At 39.2% G+C, this 11,859-nt stretch overlaps 1 protein-coding gene across 1 annotated transcript in view; it reads left to right on the top strand.

Moving 5' to 3' along the window:
- The first annotated feature begins 234 nt into the window (after positions 1-234).
- Positions 235-11,859, top strand: part of LOC111950533 (neuronal tyrosine-phosphorylated phosphoinositide-3-kinase adapter 1-like) — an 80,513-nt gene continuing 68,888 nt past the window's right edge. Inside the window, exon 1 of the mRNA XM_070434279.1 lies at positions 235-1,006. The gene's annotated coding sequence lies outside the window, so the exon portion shown is untranslated. The remainder of the gene's footprint in view (positions 1,007-11,859) is intronic.

Raw genomic sequence — 11,859 nt, 5'->3', positions numbered from 1 at the left:
AATGTATTTCTGAAGATTTTTTTGGACCCTGTCTGTTGAAGTTCAATGAGTTTGGTGTGAATGTGTGTCATGTCAACCCGTGCACAATGTGCTTTTCGCAAGCCGTGTGTTATTTTATGTGTGAATGTAATGTTGTAGCCTATGTCTGTCAGTTTCGAAGGTGAAGATGGGCTGCTATTGGGGATGTGCGTTTAGGAATGCACACGCTGTCAGTCTGCTTACGTCTGCAACGAGTCCGCAGACGAAATTGTAAATAGCCTACTGGAGCCGAGTCARTTGATAGAGGTGGAGAAAAGGGCAGACATATAAATTTAGAAAAAAACGACGTATAGAAAATTCGTAGGCTACTCGGTCAGGCGGGCAGATATGTCGACTCGACCATCGAAAAAAACGACGTCACATCGGGTTGAACGAGACGCGCATTATATAATCTTCATAAACCTGCCTCGTTGCATCCGTTTTTTTTATCAACCAATGGCCTCTTCTGGACAGCTATGCATATGAATATAAATGCAAATATCTGGTAGCGCACTGCTTGAACCGAAATGTCTGTGTTTATTTGTGCTGGTGTTATTTTTAGCCTAAGCCATCCATGTTTCATCTGATGGTTCCGAAAAGGCGCATAATTTAATAGCATTACATTATTTTATTTGTGAATGGGGTTTATCCCTCTGTTTTTTGGAGAGGAACATTTTATAACGTCGCAATGAACTGCACCATGGATTTCAATCAGAYTTCTTAGGGTATAGTGCCGGTTTAATCGGTGGAAAGAGGGAAACGCTGTTCATGTAAACAAGAACCGACAATCCTCTCAGATCCGCCCCATTTATTTATTAKATCTTTCAGTATTTCTTGACACATCTGCAAAAGTGTTTTTTCTACCGTTCTTCCACGAAGACGGCAATGTCATCATCAACATCCCGGCGTGGTTTTGTTGTTGTCTGATTTTACTACTGGATATCGGCAGTTACCCCTGCGCCAAGCCATACATCAGTATTTCTATAAGGTAATGCCTTTACCTTCATTTCCCATAACATGTTATAGGAAAACAGAAAATGTTGCCCCAAACACCATAGATGAAATCAGATCCCTTAAATATATTATTGCATATAGCCTACCTTACTGTAATATTGCATGTGAAGTCAATGTAAATAGGAGATAGAGGTCGGTGTAAGGTGTTTTYCCACAATAATTGACATGTATGCAATTTCTGCTGTAGCACAAGTAGGCCTAGTAGATGATATATCGTGTGTTTGTATGATATGCCATTTCCCACAGAAACTCTAGTCAGCATGTCTGCTTTATTGGCGATAGAACTATAAAGATAACGTATCSCGGGTTTTAGTACTGTGCGTTTAACTTCAGTCGTGACGTGACTAGTGCTCGTAAATATTTCACAGAAAAACAAAAAGTCCAGCAGCTGACTTGTGATGATGGAGCCCATGCACGGTATCTTTCTAATCATATTTTAACSGATGGCTTTGTCAGAAAACCTCTTATCAGACGTGGTCATCGCGTAAACATATCGACAGCGTCGTTGGAATTCATAATAATGACATTKTTTCTGTTGTTTATGTGAATAAATGTGTAGACATTAGGCCTACGCACCGCGTCTGTGCGCGTAGTCAGGTGAATGGGTTTATCATGCGCGCGTCTTTGGGGTGTTGGGGTTGGGGGTGTGCTCGTCTGGCTGGGATGATMATTTGTTTTGAGTTCATGAAGCTATTTCGATATCAGTGCTTTAGCTAATATCATTTCGTCTCAAACACATTCAATGACAGCGTGAGAATGCATATGCCACATGTACAGAATGCATCTATCAAGCTGGTCGTTAAATTGGACAAACAGAGGCGTGGGGGCGTGGCGTGGCGTGTGTAACATTTTAGTGCTGGATACGCTGAGACGGGACGAGTACTCACTCAGATACACCTTTCAGGCTAAAATATTTGTATTGCAGACTGACAAATGAACACAGAATGTAGGCCTACTAAATTACAGGAGGGAGTTTGGTTGGGTGGGGGATTCCAATATACACTATCTGTAAGTTATTTGTGTGACTGTGACTGCAGCCATTTGTCATGTGGAGCTTTTCTATACAAGCATATTCTATGCCAAAAGGTATAATCAATTTTATTTGAATACCAGGGTGTAGTGAGGAGTTTTAGCTTGGGGAAGGAAGCTTTGATAAAAATGAAAAGATAAGAAGCTCCACATGATAAGAAACTCCACATGTACAATGATGTCTACACATGTCTGGAGGCTAACAATTTATGTGACTGAATCCAATTCCATGTCCTGTCACAAGTTCCAATTGTATGTACAGTTGAAGTCGGAAGTTTACATACACTTAGGTTGGAGTCATTAAAACTCGTTTTTCAACCACTCCACAAATTTCTTGTTAACAAACTATAGTTTTGGCAAGTCGGTTAGGACATCTACTTTGTGCATGACACAAGTCATTTTTTCCAACAATTGTTTACAGACAGATTATTTCACTTATAATTCAGTGCATCACAATTGCAGTGGGTCAGAAGTTTACATACACTAAGTTAACTGTGCCTTTAAACAGCTTGGAAAATTCCAGAAAAAAGATGTCATGGCTTTAGAAGCTTCTGATAGGCTAATTGACATCATTTGAGTCAATTTGAGGTGTACCTGTGGATGTACTTCAAGGCCTACCTTCAAACTCAGTGCCTCTTTGCTTGACATCATGGGAAAATCAAAAGAAATCAGCCATGACCTCAGGAATAAAATTGTAGACCTCCACAAKTCTGGTTCATCCTTGGGAGCAATTTCCAAATGCCTGAAGGTACCACATTCATCTGTACAAACAATWKTACGCAAGTATAAACACCATGGGACCACACAGCCGTCATACCGCTCAGGAAGGATACGCGTTCTGTCTCCTAGAGATGAACATACTTTGGTGCAAAAAGTGCAAATCAATCCCAGAACAACAGCAAATTACCTTGTGAAGATGCTGGAGGAAACAGGTACAAAAGTATCTATATCCACAGTAAAACAAATCCTATATCGACATAACCTGAAAAGCCGCTCAGCAAGGAAGAAGCCACTGCTCCAAAACCACCATTAAAAAGCCAGACTATGGTTTGCAACTGCACATGGGGACAARGATCATACTTTTTGGAGAAATGTCCTCTGGTCTAATGAAACAAAAATAGAACTGTTTGGCCACAATAACATCGTTATGTTTGGAGGAAAAAGGGGGAGGCTTGCAAGCTGAAGAACACCATCCCAACCGTGAAGCACAGGGGTGGCAGCATCATGTTGTGGAGGTGCTTTGCTGCAGGAGGGACCGGTGCACTTCACAAAATAGATGGCATCATTATGTGGATATATTGAAGCAACATCTCAAGACATCAGTCAGGAATTTAAAGCTTGGTCGCAAATGGGTCTTCCAAATGAACAATGACCTCAAGCATACTTCCAAAGTTGTGGCAAAATGGCTTAAGGACAACAAAGTCAAGGTATTGGAGTGGTCATGACAAAGCCCTGACCTCAATCCCATCGAAAATTTGTTGGCAGAACTGAAAAAGCGTGTGCGAGCAAKGAGGCCTACACACCTGACTCAGTTACACCAGCTCTGTCAGGAGGAATGGGCCAAAAATCACCCAACTTATCGTGGGAAGCTTGTGGAAGGCTATCTGAAACGATTGACCCAAGTTAAACAATTTAAAGGCAATGCTACCAAATATTAATTGAGTGTATGTAAACTTCTGACCCACTGGGAATGTGATGAAAGAAATAAAAGCTGAAATAAATCATTTTCTCTACTATTATTCTGACATTTCACATTCTTAAAATAAAGTGGTGATCCTAWCTGACCTAAGACAGGGAATTTGTACTCAGATTAAATGTCAGGAATTGTGAAAAACGGAGTTTAAATGTATTTCGCTAAGGTGTATSTAAACTTCCGACTTCAACTGTATGTTCCTATGAGTGTGCATGTGCAGTAATATGTGTCTGATTTGTGGTCATTTTCATTTAATTTCTGGTCAGTTGAATTTAACATCAACTTCCAGTGCAATACCTAAATTGACTGGCATCAAGATGGCAAACTGCTTCTTACTCGCTTGTGTGTTTGTTTGATGATTTTATGCTATTGTGGAAGTTTACATACATATTGGTATTATACTATAAATGTGCATGCATATGTCCGGATTTGATCATATTTATATATGAAAATCAATCTCCATGTAGATATATATGTGTGTGTCACATGACATAAAACATCTTGTTTTGTTCGTAACTGTCTTTACAAAAGCATGTTTGCATAGCTTTATTTTTTTTTTTTAAAGTCAGGCATAACATTATGAAATAGTTGTTTTTGTAATGAAAGCGTACAGTACACAATTCACAGACCTATCTTTGTCTGCTTTTTGTCTGTGTGTGTCTATATTATTAGAGGGTGCTATAGGTACCAATGTATCCTACAATATTGTTCAAAACAAAACTTAAAAGCATTAAGTAGCCTAGTGGTTAGAGCTTTGGGCCAGTTACCGAAAGGTTGCTAAATCAAATCCCTGCATTGACAATGTAAAAATCTGTYKTTCTGCCCCTGAACAAGGCAGTTAACCCACTGTTCCTAGGCTGTCATTGTAAATAAGAATTTGTTCTTAACTGACTTTCCTAGTTAAATAAAGGTAAAATGGAAGAAAAAGTATCATCATCCTTACCCAAAGTCCCTAAACTCCTCCAATGTTTAGTGATTATAGCAACAAGATAATCTATAGCAACTCATAGTGGTTGTGGATTAGAACACACAGCCTAAATCTTTCTCTTCCTACTAAGGTGGCCAATGCATTAGTAAAGTACACATTCCCAMCGAACCTGAATGTCACAGAATTCAGTTTTTTCTTTGCTAATGCTACCATCCACCTAAGAAAGGACAGTTACAGTGGAGTCGATGGACCTAATGAACCCTCTCTATATTGAGCAGCTGAAAATACATGAATGAAAAACACATGTTTCAGCAGCATTGTAGGAACCCTCTCATTCATTTTGACATCCATTTCAAGATATCAATGAGTAGGATGCAAACAGCGACACAGGCGTGGATAGTGTTGTGCCTTCAGAAACTTTTCATACTCCTTGACTTATTCCACATTTTGTTGTGTCACAGCCTAATTTCAAAATTGATTAAATATATATTTTTCTCACCTATTTACACATAATACCCCATCATGACAAAGAGAAAACATGTTTTTAAAATCTTCTGCAAATGTATTGAAAATTAAATACATTAATATCTCATTTACATAAGTGTTCACACTCTCTAAAGGCTTTCCACACTTGTATTGTGCAACATTTGCCCATTATTCTTTTCAAAATTCTTCAAGACCTATCACATTGGTTATTGATCATTGTTAGACAACCAATTTAAGTCCGTGCCATATATTTTCAAGTAGATTTAAGTCAAAACTTTAACTCGGCCACTCAGGAACATTCACTGTCTTCTTGTTAAGCAACTCCAGTGTAGATTTGGTCTCRTGTTATTGGTTATTGTCCTGCTGAAAGGTAAATTCATCTACCAGTGTCTGGTGGAAAGCAGACTGAACCAGGTTTTCCTCTAGGATTTTGCCTGTGCTTAGCACCATTCCGTTTMTTTTTTATCCTGAAAAACTGCCCAGTCCTTAACGATTACAAGCATACCCATAACGTGATGCAGCTACCACTATGCTTTAAAATATGGAAAGTGGTATTCAGTAATATGTTGTATTGTATTTCCCCCAAACACAACACTTTGTATTCAGGACAAAAAGTGAATTGCTTTGAAACATTTTGTTACAGTATTATTTTAGTGCCTTGTTGCAAACCGGATGCATGTTTTTGAAGAAAAACAAATTATGTACGGGCTTCCTTCTTTTCCCTCTGTCAATTAGGTTAGTATTGTGGACTGACTACAATGTTGTTGATCCATCCTCAGTTTTCTCCTATCACAGTCATTAAACTCTTTAACTGTTTTATGGATGCTTGTATCTTTGTAGTGACTGGGTAAATTGATACACCATCCAAAGTGTAATGAATAACTTTACCATTCTGAAAGGGATATTCAATGTCTGCTTTTTTTAACCCATCTATCAATAGGTGCCCTTCTTTGCGAGGCATTGGAAAGCCTCTCTGGTCTTTGTGGTTGAATCTGTGTTTGAAATTCCCTGCTCGACTGAATGACCKGACAGATAATTGTACATGTGGGGTTCAGAGATGAGGTAGTAATTMAAAAATCATGATAAACACTATAATTGCACACAGAGTAAGTCCATGCAACTTATTATGTGACTTGTTAAGCAAATGTTTACTCCTGAGCTTAGTTAGGCTTGCCATAACAAAGGGGCTGAATATTTATTGACTCAAGACATTTTAGCTTACATTTTTTCTTAATTTGTAAACATTTTGAAAAACATAATTCCACTTTGACATTATGGGGTATTGTGTGTAGGCCAGTGACAAAAMATATTTAATCCATTTTAAATTCAGGCTGTAACACAACAAAATGTGGAAAAACTCAAGGGATGTGAATAYTTTCTGAAGGCACTGTAGGTGTAAAACTGGTGATGACTAAAAGAGGGAAAACGAAAGGGTCCACTGCAATGAACGAGAGGGAAAGAGAGAGAGCCCACTATCTGGCCATTTGCCTGAGGAGGCTTAGACGTTCCATCAGACACAGACATGCAGTGGAATTCCAGAGATATTGAGTGATTGAAAGATGGAGGGATACTCAAATGAGCCTGACAGACAGGGGGGAAGAAAAGGCTCACAGAGGGAAAGACGGAAGAGAGACAAAGAGAGAGAGGACAGAGAGAGAGAGAACACTGAGAGAGAGCGAGGACAGAGAGAGAGAGGACAAAGAGAGAGAGAGGACAGAGAGAAAGAGAGGACAGAGAGAGAGAGAAAGACAGCGCGAGAGAGATGAAGGGAGGAACTGACGAGTGTCAGACAGACATGGCAGATGCTCACATTTAAAGCTCATTTCGCCACTAGAGTTCCGCACTGCCGGGCTCCTGATCTGGCTGATCTGCGATGAATCTTTTACTGCAGCTTTCCTGGAATCCCAAAATTGTATTTGACCGGACCAGAATGTGAGCAGTATGATTATATACAGTATGATTCGGAGCCCTGTTTGTGGGGAGGGAGGGAGAGAAAGAGAGAGCGGGAGAGAGGGGTAGAGAGAGAGAGAGAGAGAGAGAGAGTCTGTGAGTGTGGGTAAAGGAACCAGAGCAGGTGTAGTAATAGCACAGACTGTAGTGTGACTGTGGAGTCCAGCTGTAGTCCTCTCTAAAGCTGAGGACGGATGGGAGGAGGAGTGGGGTGCTCACTGGATCAAGATAATTCCCAGATTTGTTAGTAGATTAAGTTAAGGAATAAGAGGAACAAGATGGCAGACTGAACACAGCAGTGCAGTTCACCTCAATATAAAAACATAATATTCAATATCTGTAAGTTAGACTAAATATTTGTACTTCACATACTGGTAGGTAATAACCTGGGTAACAACACAAAACAAATCATAAGGGTAGAGAAATTTATCGACAACTATTACAAAAACAAGCAACACCCAAACATGATGGAGAACCAATCTCCAAAAGAAAACGCGACTCCTTGACGGACACAGACRATTTAAGCTTTTCACCAACAGGAATGGTAAGGGTGGAAAACTGATCTGTTAAAATTGATAAATGACAAACTGGGCATACTTGAATTAGTTAGTGAAGATATAAAGGAGTTGGAGGCGAGCCTCGAGATGAGTGACGAAAAAGCTGTGACAACGGAGAAAGAAACAAACGAGCTAAAAGGGACAGTCAATAAGATTGAAACTGATGTAAATAAACTTMAAAAGGAGAACATCTTTCTGAGAGCCTTAATTGACATGCAGACTAGATCTAGGAGAGAACATCTGGTACTTACTGGTATCCAAGAGAAAGAAGGAGAAGTTCCTGAGGGTGTAGTGAGGGAGTTCCTCCTTACAGCGTTTCAGATCCCACGCAAAGCTGTTGACAAAATCCAACTAGAATGTGTACACCGTTTTGGACAGAGAGGACTGAGATATGAGCGCCSAATCGTTGCCAAATTTGCTATTTAAAGATAAAATAATGGTTAAAGACGTGCTAACACARAAATAGGCATGAATGATCAGTTCCCGAAGGAAATTGAAGAATGGCGCAAAGTTTTGTTCCCAATCTTCAAGGAGAATAGAATAAAAGGGAAACGTGAGGCTCTCATAGTCAATAAACTGTATATTGATACAAATGTTCCGAGACACAAAGATGACTCAATGGCTATTCTAAATATTACAAAGTTCCCATAGAGGAGTCGAATAATGGAAAAGCCAATACTAGCCATGTTAGGGATTGTAATAAAAAAACTATTGTTAAAGAAATAAACTACAACTACACTATACCATTCTAGATAGGGAACGTTGTAAAATAGTTAATATTAGACTCTCCATTTATAGTATTTCATAAATTGATAAAACAGCATTAGAAGAAAGGATAATTAACGAAGTAATACATCTTCAAATATAAGGAACTGGAACACAAAAGTACTCAATCAACATGGTAGAGATAAAACAGAGAGGACATAGAAGGCTCAGTATGTGGGTATGTACAGATGTATTGTGATGGAAGGTGGGGTGTGTGTTTTTGTGTTTGGAAAAGTGTGGAGTTAAGTGAGTGAAAAAGGATAGCGGTTGCAAATCCCAGAGCCCATGGGTGTTTGTGAGCAGGGGTTGTGAGTGAGAGCTTTTTTGTGCAGATATGGGATATACATTTGAAAATAAATGATAAATATAGTTTATTTATTTATTTTCCTATCATGATGGAACGCTCCCCAACCCTATACCCTAGACACCCACCTGAGCAACCCATACACTAAGGAGAAGTCCTTATCTGTTTATGGGCCTACTGTAAGTAGCCTATATGCAGCCAAATCAGAAAGATGAATGTGGTCAGAGACCTTCTAGAGCAGCACCGCCCCCTCAAGAATCTGAGCCTGCCTGGCAGGGTTGGTCCTGCAAAGCCAGAGCCCCCTGATGGGAGAGCATAATATAAGGAAATTCTCAAAKCTGCTAATGAGAACCTTGACGACCTTGTACCTAGCCGGCGGGGTGCCCCCAACCAGGTAGTGCTGGCAACACTAGCTGCAGTAACCCATGGGGAGGGGGTCACACTCGTAGAGGGGGCATATTATTGTGGCCCTGGTGGCACAAAATAATCAAAGGTCTGACTGCACAGAGATACTTGGGAATATGGTAACAACGGGGGACCATGTGTGGGTGTTTCAGGGGAACGGGATATATCTGACCTCTATCATCTAGGACCTGAAAATGGTTAATCAAATCCTACCAATTTTTTGACTTTTTTGCTCAGTTTTGCCTTTCGTCTCAAACAGCTGCAACTGTATATGCATTCGTAAATCAAGACCTTTCTTGAGTTGAGCTCTGGGTTGGAACTACTGTTGAGCATCTGAGTTTATGTTTGTTTGTGGGGGAAAGGGGTTTGAGTGTGTGTGGTTGTGTGTGTGTGTGTGTGTGGTGTGTGTGTGTGTGTGTGTGTGTGTGTGTGTGTGTGTGTGTGTGTGTGTGTGTATCCCACAACTGTTGCTAGGGAGTAAAGATGTTAAGGACAATATAGGATGAATTACAATAATTGTTTGCTAAAAATGTAATTTTTGTAATGGCAATCCTGGTTAGAGGTAACAATCCTTTGCATGAACCACCTAAATTATTACAAATATTAGTTGTTAATTATGAAAATTAAGATAAGCAGGATTTTTWATATATATTTTATTAGCTATACTGTATATAATGCAAATTGGGGTGAGGGCGATGGAAATGCTTTTGGCTGTTGATCTGCTTCACCATGGTACTTTTTAATGATAAGTTTACAAACATATATTATGATAAATTCATTTGAAACTTGTGTCTCATTATGGTAAATGGTGAAATARGTATAGCTAGTTATAATTGTAGTGGCTTAGCAGATAATAAGAAAAGACTATCAGTGTTTACCTGGCTAAAAGAGAAGGAATATAATATCTATTTTTTACAGGAAACTCATTCAACAATTTTAGATGAAGTTGTGTGGAAAAAGGACTGGGAGGGAATATACTTCTCCCATGGGCAAAGAAATAAAAAATGGGTGATGATATTAATTAATAGTAATTTTGATCCGAATGTGCAAATTGTCCAAACAGATCCTCAAGGTAGATGGATGATTTWAAATATGTTATTGGACCATAAACAGATATGGCTCATTAACCTATACGGTCCAAATAATGATGATCCACTCTTCTTTGAAAATATACAGGACACACCTATTCAATCAAGGGTTTTTTCTTTATTTTGACTATTTTCTACATTGTAGAATAACACATATGTAGTCATGTACTGTAGTAATCAATACATATATTTATATTATATTTAAATATACTCATATTTTATATTTGAGATTCTTCAAAGTAGCCTCCCTTTGCCTTGATGACAGCTTTGCACACTCTTGGCATTCTCTCAACCAGCTTCATGAGGTAGTCACCTGGAATGCATTTCAATTAACAGGTGTACCTTGTTAAGATTTCATTTGCGTAATTTCTTTCCTTAATGCGTTTGAGCCAATCAGTTGTATTGTCAAATCAAATCAAATCAAATCAAATGTAATTAGTGACATACAAGTGATTAGCAGATGTTATTGTGAGTGTAGTGAAATGCTTGTGCTTCTAGTTATGACAGTGTGTCACGCCCTGGGCATAGAGAGGTTTTTATTCTCTATTTTGGTTAGGCCAGGGTGTGACTAGGGTGGGCATTCTAGTTTCTTTATTTCTAWGTTTTCTATTTCTTTGTRTTTGGCCGGGTGTGGTTCTCAATCAGAGGCAGCTGTCTATCGTTGTCTCTGATTGAGAACCATACTTAGGTAKCCCTTTTTTCCACCTGTCTTTGTTGGGAAGTTGACTTTGATTAGGGCACATAGCCTATAGTTTCACGGTTTGGTTTTGTAGTGTTTATTGTTTTGGTCGGTGTAATTTTTATGAATAAAAAGAAAATGTACGCTCACCTCGCTGCACCTTGGTCCWCTCCTTTCAACAGCCGTGACACAGTGCAGCAATGTCTAACAAGTAATATCTAACAATTCCACAACAGATACCCAATACACACAAATCTAAGTAAAGGAATGGAATAGGAACAAATAAATATATGGATGAGCAATGTCAGAGYGGCATAGGCTAAGATGCAATAGATAGTATAGAATACGGTATATACATGACAAGGTAGGGGTGGTATACAGAAGATAGCTCTATTTGGTAAAATACCAAGTTCATATTATGGCAAGAACAGCTCAAATAAGCAAAGAGAAACGACAGTCCATCATTACTTTAAGACCTGAAGGTCAGTCAAATCGGAAAATTTCAAGAACTTTGAAAGTTTCTTCAAGTGCAGTCGCAAAACCCATCAAGCGCTATGATGAAACTGGCTCTCATGAGGACTGCCACAGGAAAGGAAGAACCAGAGTTMCCTCTGCTGCAGAGGATAAGTTCATTAAAGTTACCAGCCTCAGATTGCAGCCCAAATAAATGCTTCACAGAGTTAAAGTAACAGACACATCTCAACATCAACTGTTCAGAGGAGACTGCTTGAATTAGGCCTTTATGGTCTAATTGCTGCAAAGAAACCACTACTAAAGGACACCAAAAAGAAGAAGAGACTTGCTTGGGCCAAGAAACACAAGCAAGGAAAAGCAGCCAACAACTGCTTAGCATATGTGGGAACTCCTTCAAGACTGTTGGAAAAGCATTCCAGGTGAAGCTGGTTGAGAGAATGCCAAGAGTGTGCAAAGTTGTTATCAAGGC

Source organism: Salvelinus sp. IW2-2015, linkage group LG23 (assembly GCF_002910315.2).
Source record: "Salvelinus sp. IW2-2015 linkage group LG23, ASM291031v2, whole genome shotgun sequence".
Classification (NCBI taxonomy): domain Eukaryota; kingdom Metazoa; phylum Chordata; class Actinopteri; order Salmoniformes; family Salmonidae; genus Salvelinus; species Salvelinus sp. IW2-2015.
Note: the sequence above shows the minus strand (reverse complement) of the source record. Positions and strands in the feature narration are given on the sequence as shown.